General features: G+C 38.5%; 1 long non-coding RNA gene across 7 annotated transcripts in view; it reads left to right on the forward strand.

Annotated features, from left to right (window-relative positions):
* LOC138104199 (uncharacterized) overlaps positions 1 to 12,066 on the forward strand; it is a 59,819-nt gene that overhangs the window by 2,542 nt on the left and 45,211 nt on the right. For all 7 annotated transcript variants that reach the window (XR_011147986.1, XR_011147980.1, XR_011147981.1 and 4 more), the window contains exon 2: positions 6,220 to 6,264. This is a non-coding gene — a long non-coding RNA (uncharacterized lncRNA). The remainder of the gene's footprint in view (positions 1 to 6,219; positions 6,265 to 12,066) is intronic.

Raw genomic sequence — 12,066 nt, forward strand, 5'->3', positions numbered from 1 at the left:
ACGTAGTGGAGAAGTGGCAATCACTTGGAAGGCCAGCCTCAGCTAGTCAGTTTACTCTGTCAAATTCTGAGTGTGACATAAATGATATTTATGCCCAGCATTTAGAGTAAAATGACACCACTCTGTTCAGTATTGCAGTACTGAACACATGCCAGCAATGGTTGTGGGGCATACAAGTATTGTTCTGCAAACTGTCTGAGGGAAGTACTGGCAGCAACTACTCAGTCCCCTCTGATTGTTATTGCATTTAACACCAGCAACACCATTCCAAAACTTTCAAATAAGAAGGAAACAAAAGCACTGAACCTCACATCATCAACATCAGCTGGTAGAAATCTTGCAGACTCATTAGGCAGCAAATTAGCACTGTTTATAAAAATTATGATGCAAATATGAAACATGATAATCAGCTACAGCTAGTAGCTCCAGCTAGCTAATTGAGCAGATCTGTAGATTAGGTGTATCTATCCCATCCTTCACTTTCTGCAGAGAAAACCTTCACCTGCACTTCAGATGAACTGAAAAAGTCCCTGTGACAGTCTAATTCTGTCCTCACTGAGGTCTGTGGAACCACTGGGAGCAAAGTTACCTCAGCAATGAGTCCTGTTCTTCACATGCAGCTATCTGGCAAAACAAGTACAGAATGAGGTGGCAAATTCTAATGACATAAAATTAAGTGAGGTGATAAAGTGCTATGTGAAGTAGCAGAATCTCCTCAGAGTACTAAATGATTGGGTAAAGAAATTGCAGGAAAAAAATTGGTGCTGATGGATATAGAATAATGCAGACAGAGAAAGCCTGTCCTAAATACTAAGTGCATGCTGATTGATACCAAAATGTCTATTAAAAAAAAAATCTTCCCAGTGCTGTAGCTGATAATTTTTATGAAAATGTCAGCTCTTCGCTCAGTCATTAGTAAAGAAAAGTCAATACCAAAAAACCCAGCAAAACAAAACGAAAAACTGCTGTGTCACAATGTTAATCCAGAGTATGTCCAAATTATGAAGAGCCAAAGAATTTCTGGTTGTAGCATCTTGAAGAATTGATGCAGCAGAACCAGAAAAGGTGCAGAGAGTAGTAATAAGAATGATCAAAGGTATTAATGTTTTCATCTGAGGGATATTAAATAAATTAAGGCTCATTTGCATAAAAAGAAGAGATAATTAAAAAGGGTAGAATATGGGGCTGTGAAACTATCGGTGGCAAGGAGATGGTAAATGGGGAACCATTATTGACTGGTTTTGGTAACATGCAGATGAGAGGCCATCAGGTAAAATTATCAGAAGGCAAGTTCCACTTAAATTATGATTTTTTTTTTTTTCCTTACCTTTCAATTCACAAAGTGTCATTAAACCCAAAGGTAGCGCCTCTGGCCTAGGAGGGTTTTGAACTGCATATCATTGGTTCTGGGCCAGTAAATAAAGAAGAAGCATTATATGCTTGCTCTGCTCTTAGGATTTTCCATTGCTATCCATGGCTAGACATAGCTGGAGACATTTTAGAGGGTAAGTAGACCTTTGGCTTGACTCTCTCTCTGTTGTTCTTAAATATTAGGTACTGAAAAGTACTACACATTTGCAGATGAAGCAGAATCAAAATGCTTGTCCTTGCTATAAAGGCTTAAAATGAACTTTTCCATCCTAAAATTATTGGCTCGTGGTGGAGAATTCCTGGTGTTTTGCTTCAAGCACTTAAGAATTTACATGTAACTGCTATAGAAGTCCTAAAATCCTCATGTGCCATAGAAATTAATTCCCCAATTCTTCTCTAAAGAGAAGTTTTTTAGTCTGGAGTTAAGGTAGGCATGAGGTACTGAAGGGAAAACTCTAACAGAGATGCACTGAGCTTTGTTTTGAAGATTCTCAGTGTTTCTTTTTTTTTTTTTTTAATTACAACTTTCCCTTAATTAATGTATGTGTGCAGCCTTATTATTGCTCCTATGAACTTCTTAGTGCATTTTTCTGGTATAATCTTTACCCCATGGGGCTGCAGAGATAAAGTCCCTTGTTTGTGATGCCTACCTTGTTGAGTGTTCTACGTTATGTGCAGAAGAACAGCAGTTCCCAGTCATCTATTTTCCTTTTGGATTAAGAGATATTTTACATCTGTGAACCCTGAAAACTGGAATCATTCCTGAGACATATAATTTAGCATCAAAACCACAGTAGGAGTTCCTGAGTGCCCTGACAGTAACCCATGTGCAGGTGCACAGACAGAAAGAAAATACACATGAAGAATGAACCAGGCTTCTATTTCTGGCATCTGTCATTAATCATGAATAGAATAATAACTGAATTGTGTTAGACAACAGCTTGACAGGACATGTTACTTCATTTTCTAAGGAAAATGAAAGCAGTATAATGCTAGTACAAAAGAGAAGATCATCTCACTGCAATATATCTTTATACTTAGCTTAAGGCTGTGGTTCAGCTCTGCAAAACTACAGTTATGGTTTCTTGATTTACAAATGTCCTTCTGTGCATTCAAAGCTGTGGTTTAGTGCCAAAAGTTAACAGTGCAAACACAGCCCAAATATGAGGAAAGGAGCTGAATTTTTCTCCTAACAAACCTGCCTTCAAGAAAATTTTTAACTGATTTTGAGTGATGAGGGTAGAGTCTGCCTTCAATAACAGTTTGGGATTATACAAGTTTTATGGCACACAGAATATTACTCGTGATAATGAGCAAGCTAGACAAAAAGCAGCTGGGCTTTTAAACCCCAGGTTGTTTGTAGAGCTGACAGTTAGAAAAATCCCTTTATTTTTCCCTCCAACTGGCCAAATTGCTATGAGAGGAACAAGGAGAGAAAAGAAGTGAAACTTAGGTTGAGATTTTTTTTTAAAGAGGTACATTTGAAGGCTGAAAAAAAACAAAACAAAAAGAAACCTATCAGAAAAATCTCCTAGGTTATGTTCAATTCTCCAAATCAACCTGATATCAAAAATCTGGTTTTTGTTTCCAGAGCTGCTGCTATGTGTGCTCACCACATTGTCAGTTCCTAGAGATTGCTTTACTCACCAGATAGATGTGGGAACTCTAGGATTCCCATGACCTCAGAGGACCCAAGTGTCCTGAAAGTACAGTGTCTGAAGCAAAGGGAAATAGGAAACAAATCATAAACCTCCCTATTTAAGGTGAATGAGTGGAAGCAAAATTTAACATTCAGTGTCTCTTTTTTTGCTATCCTTTAGTTTTCCATTCTGCTTCCCCATCTGAAGTGAAGCCCAAAAAATACTTCCACCTCCCATTTATATCCACAGTACTAAGATCCAGACCCCTTTTGTTGTTGAGTGATCCCCTAATAGGCACCCTTCCCATTCTGTTGCTAGGAGAATATTTTCCCCTTAACATATGGTTCTTGCTGTGCTGTAATTTATTGTCACACAGATATTTGGTTGTTTAAATAAGTTATTTTTATTGCCCTTCAGAAAGGTCATGTAGGACTATTCTTGTAATTCTCCTCAATGAACACAGGTGGCTGGGAACTTAGACTATATACAAAAAGTGGTAATGAAACATTAATTTATTCAAATTTAGAAGGAAGGAAGAAAGACACAGCACAACTCTGAGGTGGTTACTCTGCTGTCAGCACAGAGTCTGCTTCCTCTGCTGCTGTACAGCTCTTGAACATAGTGATGCTCTGCATGACATCAGCAGTCAAAAGTTTCTGGTGTCATGTCATGGTTTAATTTTACCTCTTGACTCAGCAGTGTTAGTTCTAAGATTTATTTCTCTCTGTAATTTTTTTTTTTGATGAACATAAGTTCCCTTTTATACAGAGAGTGTGTGCACTATTAAGTCCCTTTTAAGCACTTTGTGCAGTAGTTTATAGCCATTTGAATTCAAATATCTCTTTAGATTCCTAAATTTGAACAAAAATCCAGCCTCTCTGGATAGCAATTGCTCAGCAACTATTGATGTTTCCAGTGGAAATGCTTTAATTCTTCAGCTTATTTCAGAAAGTTTACACCTAACAAAATGCTCATTCAAGGAGCCTACGAAAGGTGAAGGTTAAAAAGCCAATTATCTTGGTGTACACTTCATGGTCTGAAAGGAGAAATACTCATTTCAGGTGTTTTATATGTTTGATTTTGCATGGAACGTATTTTACTCTTCACTTGAAATATGAAATATATAGTAAGAGGCATCTTGATATCCTATCTTAAATAATATGAAACAGAATAAGGAAATGCCTGTGAAATGTGTTCAAGAGCATGGAAGAATCATTTCTACACTGTAGTTTTAGCAAGTGTCACTCTCCTTCCTGTACTAATGTGGGCACAGAGGATGGTCTGAGTGCTCTTCTTGTGGCAATGGCTACCTATGGCATTCTCTAACCAAAATGTTTAATGATACCACACATGTACCTTTGCTCTGTCCTTCCCTGCAGGCATGAAACCAAATACAGAACAAAGGTGCAGAGCATGCGTGGTCCTTCTTGCAGTTTATGAGCCTTTTAGTGGAGCCCAGAAACCAGAGAGCACAGTATTCATTTAGCATATGCAGCTGAAAATTAACATATTTGCCTCTTGCAAGTGGTTACCCTACACCAATGCCCTTTTCCATACTTTTATTACTCTCATATGTAACAGAAGCTTCTGCAAGGGTTATTGTGGGTTTGTTTGGTCGTTTTTTTTAGTCTCATCCTCTTGAAATTAAGAATCAATGGTGAAATAAGGTCTAAATAGTCAAAATTCTTTAACATTAAGTCTATTGCAAGATAATTTGGCAGCAGACAGATACAAACGAAGGATAACTTTATTCTGTTTTGTGTAATGAACATCAAGTGCTGATAGCATCAGATAAAAATGTGAGTCCCGTTCTCTGTGCATAATTCACTGTATTAGGGTCAGTGGTGCATAACTTCAGACATTTATTCACATTCATACAACCTGATCCTATGATGATGTTTTATGCTTACAGCAAAATGGAAATACTCTTTTAGAGATCAGAGCACAGATGACTGAAAAATAAGTCATCTTAAGGGGAACCATGGAGTTTTCATATAATGATTTAACTTTGATCACAGAGATCAGAGTGTTCTACTGGAAAAGCAAACAGGGAATAGTTTAAAATATTTATTTAAAATGAAGCAGGGGAAAAAAAGCCCTTCTATGACATGTACTTCCAAATGTGTCATGGGGAAAACATTAGAAATGCTAGTTGATGACAAACCATTTAATTAACATACGGTAATTGGCTTAGGTATGCAGCAGTCAAAAAAATAGGTAGCTTTTACATATTTAAGATATTAGAATATTAATCAGGGGAGAGCTTATCATTATTATCAGACCAGAAAGGATGCAGACAGAATAGTTAAGCAGAGATTAGCTAGAATATATTTCCCAGTGTAAATCAGGCTGTAAATGCATTTGTTTCTCTGCTAAGCAATATTTCTGGTACCTGTTCAGCAAGGGCAACACCACCCACCACTGCTCTCCACCTGGACATAGAGCCCTTGAACACAAGTCTTTGAGCATGACCATCCATTCCTTATCCATCCAGTGGTCCGTCCATCCAATCCTTGTCCCATCAGTTTAGAGATCCAGATGTGTCAGATGCTTTGCACAAGCCCAGATAGTCTGTCAATTGCTCTTCCCTTATCCATCAATGTTGTAACCCCATCAAAGAAAGCTACCAAATTTGTCAGGCATGATTTACCCTTAGTGAAGCCATGGTAGCTATCACAAATTGCCTTCTTGTTTTTCATGTGCCTTAGGATAGCTTCCAGGAGGGTCTGCTCCACCATCTTGCCAGGCATAGTGGTGGGACTGACTGCCCTGTAGTAGTTCTGGATAGAACTCAGCAATAATGAACATGTGAAGGACAGAGTTTTGGGCAGCTTGCAAAGCACCACAAGCTCAGCTGGCTGGGGATTGCTGCAGGAACATCTGCTGGGAACATCAGGACCAAAGCAGGTGCCAGCCATGAGCTGCCCTGTCAGGATGGACACTTCTGTCACACAGCAGCCCATGAGAGTGTGAGCACCAGTCCTTCAGGCCACAGCTAATGCCTTGTGTATGCTGGAGAGCATCTGGCACAGTGGAGCAGTGTAAGGAGATGAGCTGTGAGCATAGTCTCTCACCATCTCCTTCTGGGAATAATCAACACTGGGGAAAGTAGGGCCATGCATTTTGCTGGAAAAAGTTAATTGCTCTGGCTGTCTGAAGGAAGAACAGTGTATAATTTAAACTGTTTCTTTTCTTTTGCTTTCAACAGGTTTCTCATCATTTGCTTTGGAGAGACATAGTCCTCTTCAGACTGGTGAGGATTTTTTTTTTTAAGTAATTAATGTTTCTGCTAAGTAGTTATGAAGCATCCAGCTGTTAAAAGCCTTTAATTGGTGAGTCTGCACTTCTTTAGCCCCTAAGGGCTGGAGAAAAATAAGCTTGTCTTTTAGAAATACCAACAATAACTGCGGATGTTATTGAAGTCAAGGTGAAAACAGACAAGTTTGACTTACTAAAATCAATTCAGAATCTAAGCACACCTTTTTCTGTGAAATTATAGTAGTATACCCAGAATTTTCCATGCTGCAGGGCAATGATTTTCTGTTTGCCTTGTTTTACACTTCTTCATTAAGACTGAGGCTACTGGGAGCCCCAAAAATTGACCTGGAATATTGTGGCTTATCTCTGTTGATTACACTAGAGCTTAAAATACATCTGTATCCACCAGTATATTCCTAACTTTCCTTAACATGATAATTTGAGATTTGTGAGCTTCAGTGCACTGAAACACATACCTAAGAAGCAGTAGCTGAATTCTGGATTATCTTCAGTTTATTCAAATATTTGTATCTACTTAAGTTATTTCAGAAATTCAGTCTTTCTGTGACAAGCACATTAGTTTCTCACCTGAAATCTGTGGTTTCTGTCTTTATAACAACACAAGTTGAAAATCTGGCAGCAGCTTCTTTTAAACTTTTTTTCTGAAGTTTGTACTGCTGTCTGTTGTACAAGCATACAGAGGTGCAGCAGTTGTCCTGCTGCCTGGTTTAAAATTCAGCTGAAGGTACTTTGCATTTTCCTCAGGTTTTCTCTGTGCTGTGGCTGCTTTAATTTGTTACCAATTAATGGCATTGTCAAGGCTGCTTTGGGAAAATGACTGACAGAAAGAAATGGAGTCTGGGGGTATAAGAGATAGGATTAAAGCATTTTGGAGTTATGGGAATAATTAATTAGTGAGGTGGCTTGGAAGGTGGGTGGTTAATTCCCCAGGAAAACGCCTCCCATAATCTCTCTCTGCCTTGTGCTTACTATAACTCATGTTCTCCCTGTGCCATTGTCTGGTTCCAACTCCACACACTGCTTGTGAAAGAGGGACTGGCTGTTGCCTGCTGGGGTAGGTGGTGTGCAGGATGGTCTGTAGCACTGCCGTGTCTTCCTTGGCTCCTGCAAGGCAAAGGATGGGAATCTCCTATCTCTGCTCTCCTTCCTTGAGGTGCCGGAACCCCAAATTCCCAGGACATCAATCTGGCCTGGGCAGAGACACATTGTCTACAGAGACAGGTTTGTCCAAGTCCAATTCCCACCCAGTTCAATATTATTACCTGACAGGGTATAAATGAAATCATTAGTTCAGGTGAGAGTTAAGCACTTATTTACAGCAATTACTGGATTATGAAGAGATAAAATCTTAAAATAAGTTGTTTATGACTTCATTGCACTCTTAGTTGAGCACTAAGGATTTCTCCCTTAGGCTAGAGGCATATCCCAGTTAACCTTAGCTCTGCCGGGACAGTGTCCTTACTCTGTCCTTTCCTTTAAGTCTAGCTCATTGTTTGGACCTTTGTTTCATGTGAGACATCAGGGAATGTGAATGATATCTCAAAGGGGGTTTCTCTCAAGAGTGTTTACTGACTGAAAGATTCAAAGCATGGCTGAATAACTCCCTTTCCTTGAAATATTTGGGAGCTCTGTATGTAATGATCTTTGTCATATGGTGCTGTTTAACGTCAGGAGACTGCTATGGGAATGCTCTTTCACCTGTGTAAGAATTCATGGTACATGAAGAGGGTTACTGATGTGCTCATCCCTTTGTATCCTCCACTGTGATCACAAATCTACATTTTTGTAAACTCTTCTACCTTTTGCAGTAATTTCCCCTTCATTTTTCCCTGCCATGCTCCTCCTGTCCCTTAGCTAAAGCGAGATACAACACAAGACTTTCTACCTGATTCACAGTACCCTTTCATGTACCCAATAATAAAAGAGCACTAGTAATGTATCTGAGAGACCTAACAGTGGCTTGTAATGCCAAAACTCTGTTTCCCATGGATTCTATATAACAAGCCAGAAATTATATAATTAACTTGTTAGCTGAAGTCTCTCCATCTTCCTGCCTCTGACATATCTGATCAGTTCTGTCACAATTCCTACCTAAAAAATAGTGATCCAAACTATACAAAGGCTTTATTTAAAAACTTTTAAAATTGATTAAGGACAGAATAAATTGAGAAGTGTTGTTCTTCACAAGTGCTGCTTTTCTCAAAGTCTTCTATGTCAACACTGCTGATTTTATACATCAGACCCTAATGTTTCTAAATGCTGGGGTTGAAAATCCAAACCACAGTGGAAAATTGAACTGCATTCTTTCTCCATCATCAGAAATAGAAGTCCTGCAATCAGATCTGAGCTGTGACAGGTTTATTAATGATGTGTGAAGCAAAACTGAATCCAACTCAGCCTTCCTTGGCTGTGTAGGCTCTGCAATGATAACAGTAGTAAAATCATCATTACTGTTACCACTAAAAAAAAATATACCCAAATGAAATTCAAAGAACCGCAGAGGGAGCCAATATATTGAGTATGATGGTGCTGGTTTCTACAATCCCTCTGCTTGCTATAATCACTTTTTAAGTAACAATTTTTTTGTGTATGCCTAATTTTTTCTGTATTCATACAGAAATAAAATGTAATTTGATGACACCGACTTCCTTGGAGAGTGAGGCTATATTTACAATACGTTTGGAAGAAAGCAAAATATCTCTCTGGAATAACTAAATAACAGCTAGTCAGAATCAAAGACTGGAAAAAGAATTTAACATGCTGACAAATGAGAGAAAACATCCAAATATATGATCCTAATCTTTGGGAAGCAGTAAGACATATAGAAGTTGTGAAGTTAAATGTAAAAAGACAAAATTCTTCTAGTAGAGAAGGTCTCTATAGTACTGCTAAGTGTTTGAAGGTATGAGATTTTTTTACATTAGAACATGTAAGAGAACAGAGCAGCATTCCTTGTAGAATAGCTGCCAGAAAATATTATACAATGCAGTATATTTTCCTGTTTCTTCTTATGATGATATGTTTAGGACTACTTTGGAAGGAAAACCATATGGGATTATTCTTCTCTTATTTTCTTCCCTTGAATAATATATCTGTAAAGCAGGTCTGTGAATGTCAATGGCTGTTTGTCATTGAAGACATAGTAGAACACCATCTGAACTCACAGTTTTGCATTACAAAGCACAGTATTTAAAGGATTAGAGTATAATTTCCAGATAGTTTTTAAAAAGAGGGTCTGGCAGTCCAAGAGGAATACACTAGATAGCGCTACTTTTTGTCCAATTCTGTGCCTGAATAAATGTCAAACTGTGAGTAAATGACTTGGATGTCATCCAAGAATGAAAGTTTTCAAACAGTAATTGTGCTACATAAGCAAATCAGAAATCCTGATAGTAATTTAAATAGGAAAAAGATGTTATTCATGATCAGAAATAAAAGTTTGTGAAGGAGCCTTTTTAGATGTACATTATCTTGTGATTTTGCTTCAAATGGAAATGCTTCAGTATGACTACCCCCTTGCTAAAGAAAGGGTTCCACTTTGGGATCAAGCTACCATGAAAGCCTTGTCCTCAAGCTGAGTCAACTTGTAGTTATTTACTATTGAACAACTTCCTTCTATTTTTACTATGACAAGTAATTTTTGTCTATTACATCACCCCAGAAAAAGAGATTGTGAATGGGAAGACAGGGTACATAAGATCCTATGTACCCTAAGTCCAGGTAGTCTGTCAATTGCTCTTCCCTTGTCCATCAGTGTTGTAACCCCATCACAGAAAGCCACCAATTTGTCAGGCATGATTTGGCCTTGATTGTTATTGCTCTTCATTCACACCAATCATTAATTAAAGCTCTTCTAATTAAGTGCTTTCCAGGCAAAAAACCCACCAGTTTTTCTCAATTAGAATCATGGGCATCAGAAAGTGTAAAGGTAAACGCAGCTGAATATTCACCTGTGTATTGCTTGTTTAGGTTGCAGCAGTGACCAGGCTGTTTCCAGGTGGAAAGTCAGAGACCAGAATTCAGCAGTGCAGCAAATGCTGGTTTAGGACTCCTTGTGGTGTTGAATGAAAGATAATGATGGGACATGGTATACTACTGCTGTAAATTAGTACCAGTATTTAAAATTTGCTCATTCATTTGTAGCTGTGATTATGATGTTTTACTAGGTATGCTCTGACATTCTAATGTTGTGCTATACCAAGTGCTGCAGCTTCTTCTACAGCTGCCATCAAAGCAAAAAATCAGTATAAACTTTATATTGTGTGTTCTTGCACAGGAGAGAAATTCAGTCATATGCACACATTTATTTGGATTAGGTTTATATTGGAAAAAACCCTGCAGTTACTGATCAGATATTTAAGACTGTGAATCCAGACACACCACTGCTGCCACAGACCATGTTTAGTGTTTGCTGTAGAAGGGCGTGGAGCCAAAGTGAAACCACAGTCATCCATTTTGGATTGGGTGTAGAATTCCAGTCCCTCCTGGCCCTGCAGCTGGAGCCACAGGTATTCTCTCTACTTCTGAAAGAACAAAGTATGTTCCTGCCCTCCTCATGTAGGAATATTGTTCCTGAAACTCATTCCTCTTGTACTTAACAGCCCTTTAAGAGGAACCTGGATGTACTCATGGGTCATTTATCCCGATCTGGTTTTGTGCTAGCATAATTCTTTAGTTCAAATTACCCTCCCTTTCTCCTTTGTTTTTAGCACACACTACATTTAAAATGAGCAGTCATGTCTTCTACCACCTTCCAGTCTGATGAGATTAAAGTCTCAGCTCGCCAAGTTTGTTCTGACAGAATAAAACTCTTCTGCTCATCCCACAAACTTCATTCATTTAAGCTCATACTGAACTTTTCTGGGCAGGTGACCAAACTTGTTCTACATTGTGCCACCAGCATTTTCCCAGTGAAGTGTCTTTCCTAAACACTCCCTACCTTCAGCATTTGCAGGCTGCATTTGCCCTCTTCACTGCTACATCACAGAGGGGTAGAGTCAGGTGTTCATCAACTCAAGTTCCAAGGTTCCTCTCTTCTTTTGGGTCCAATGGCGAGATCCAGCTTGTGGCAGAAGTTCTTGGTATAAGCCCTTCTGCATATGGCCTTGCATGTTGCATTTCACTTCGTTTCTGTTTAAAAAGGTCAAGCACTGTTTTTTGTGATATGCCAAACCTTAGCAATATTTGTATCTCCCAATGTGACACTGTCAGCAAATTTCATGAAAGCATGGTTCCACTCTTGCTGTTTGAATCACTAATGAAGAACAATAAGAAGTGTAATTAAGCTCCAAATAATTATGTCTACTGGTTCTATAAGATTGCATACACTCTGGTAATATTTTACATTATTCACAAAGAATATTTGTGATTGTTTCCAAGTTTATTCACTACATGACCTCTAAGAACATACATGGAAGTAAATTGTGTACTGCTGCATGATTGCAGGGCTCAGAGAGAAGGTGGTGGTCACTTGTCTCCAGACTAACTTTTTTTTTTTTTTTTAAAGTTTCTGCCTTCTACACAGAGCCAACTCTCAGACAGTAACCAAAAGTATTAACTACTACTTTTGTAATTCCTGGTTCTTCTCGGATTTTGTAAATTAACCAGTAAACAGATGATGGAGTCATCTGAACAAATAGTCTTCATGGTGCAGAGGCTGGCAATCTAATCTGAAAGACTAAGAAGAAAGGAATACTGGTCTGCAGGGCAGCCAGCAATCTGCTTCTCTGCATCTGGTTCAGAATTTAACAGTGAGATTACTCTATAGCATAAACTC

The sequence above is a fragment of the Aphelocoma coerulescens genome, chromosome 1A (genome assembly GCF_041296385.1).
Source record: "Aphelocoma coerulescens isolate FSJ_1873_10779 chromosome 1A, UR_Acoe_1.0, whole genome shotgun sequence".
Classification (NCBI taxonomy): domain Eukaryota; kingdom Metazoa; phylum Chordata; class Aves; order Passeriformes; family Corvidae; genus Aphelocoma; species Aphelocoma coerulescens.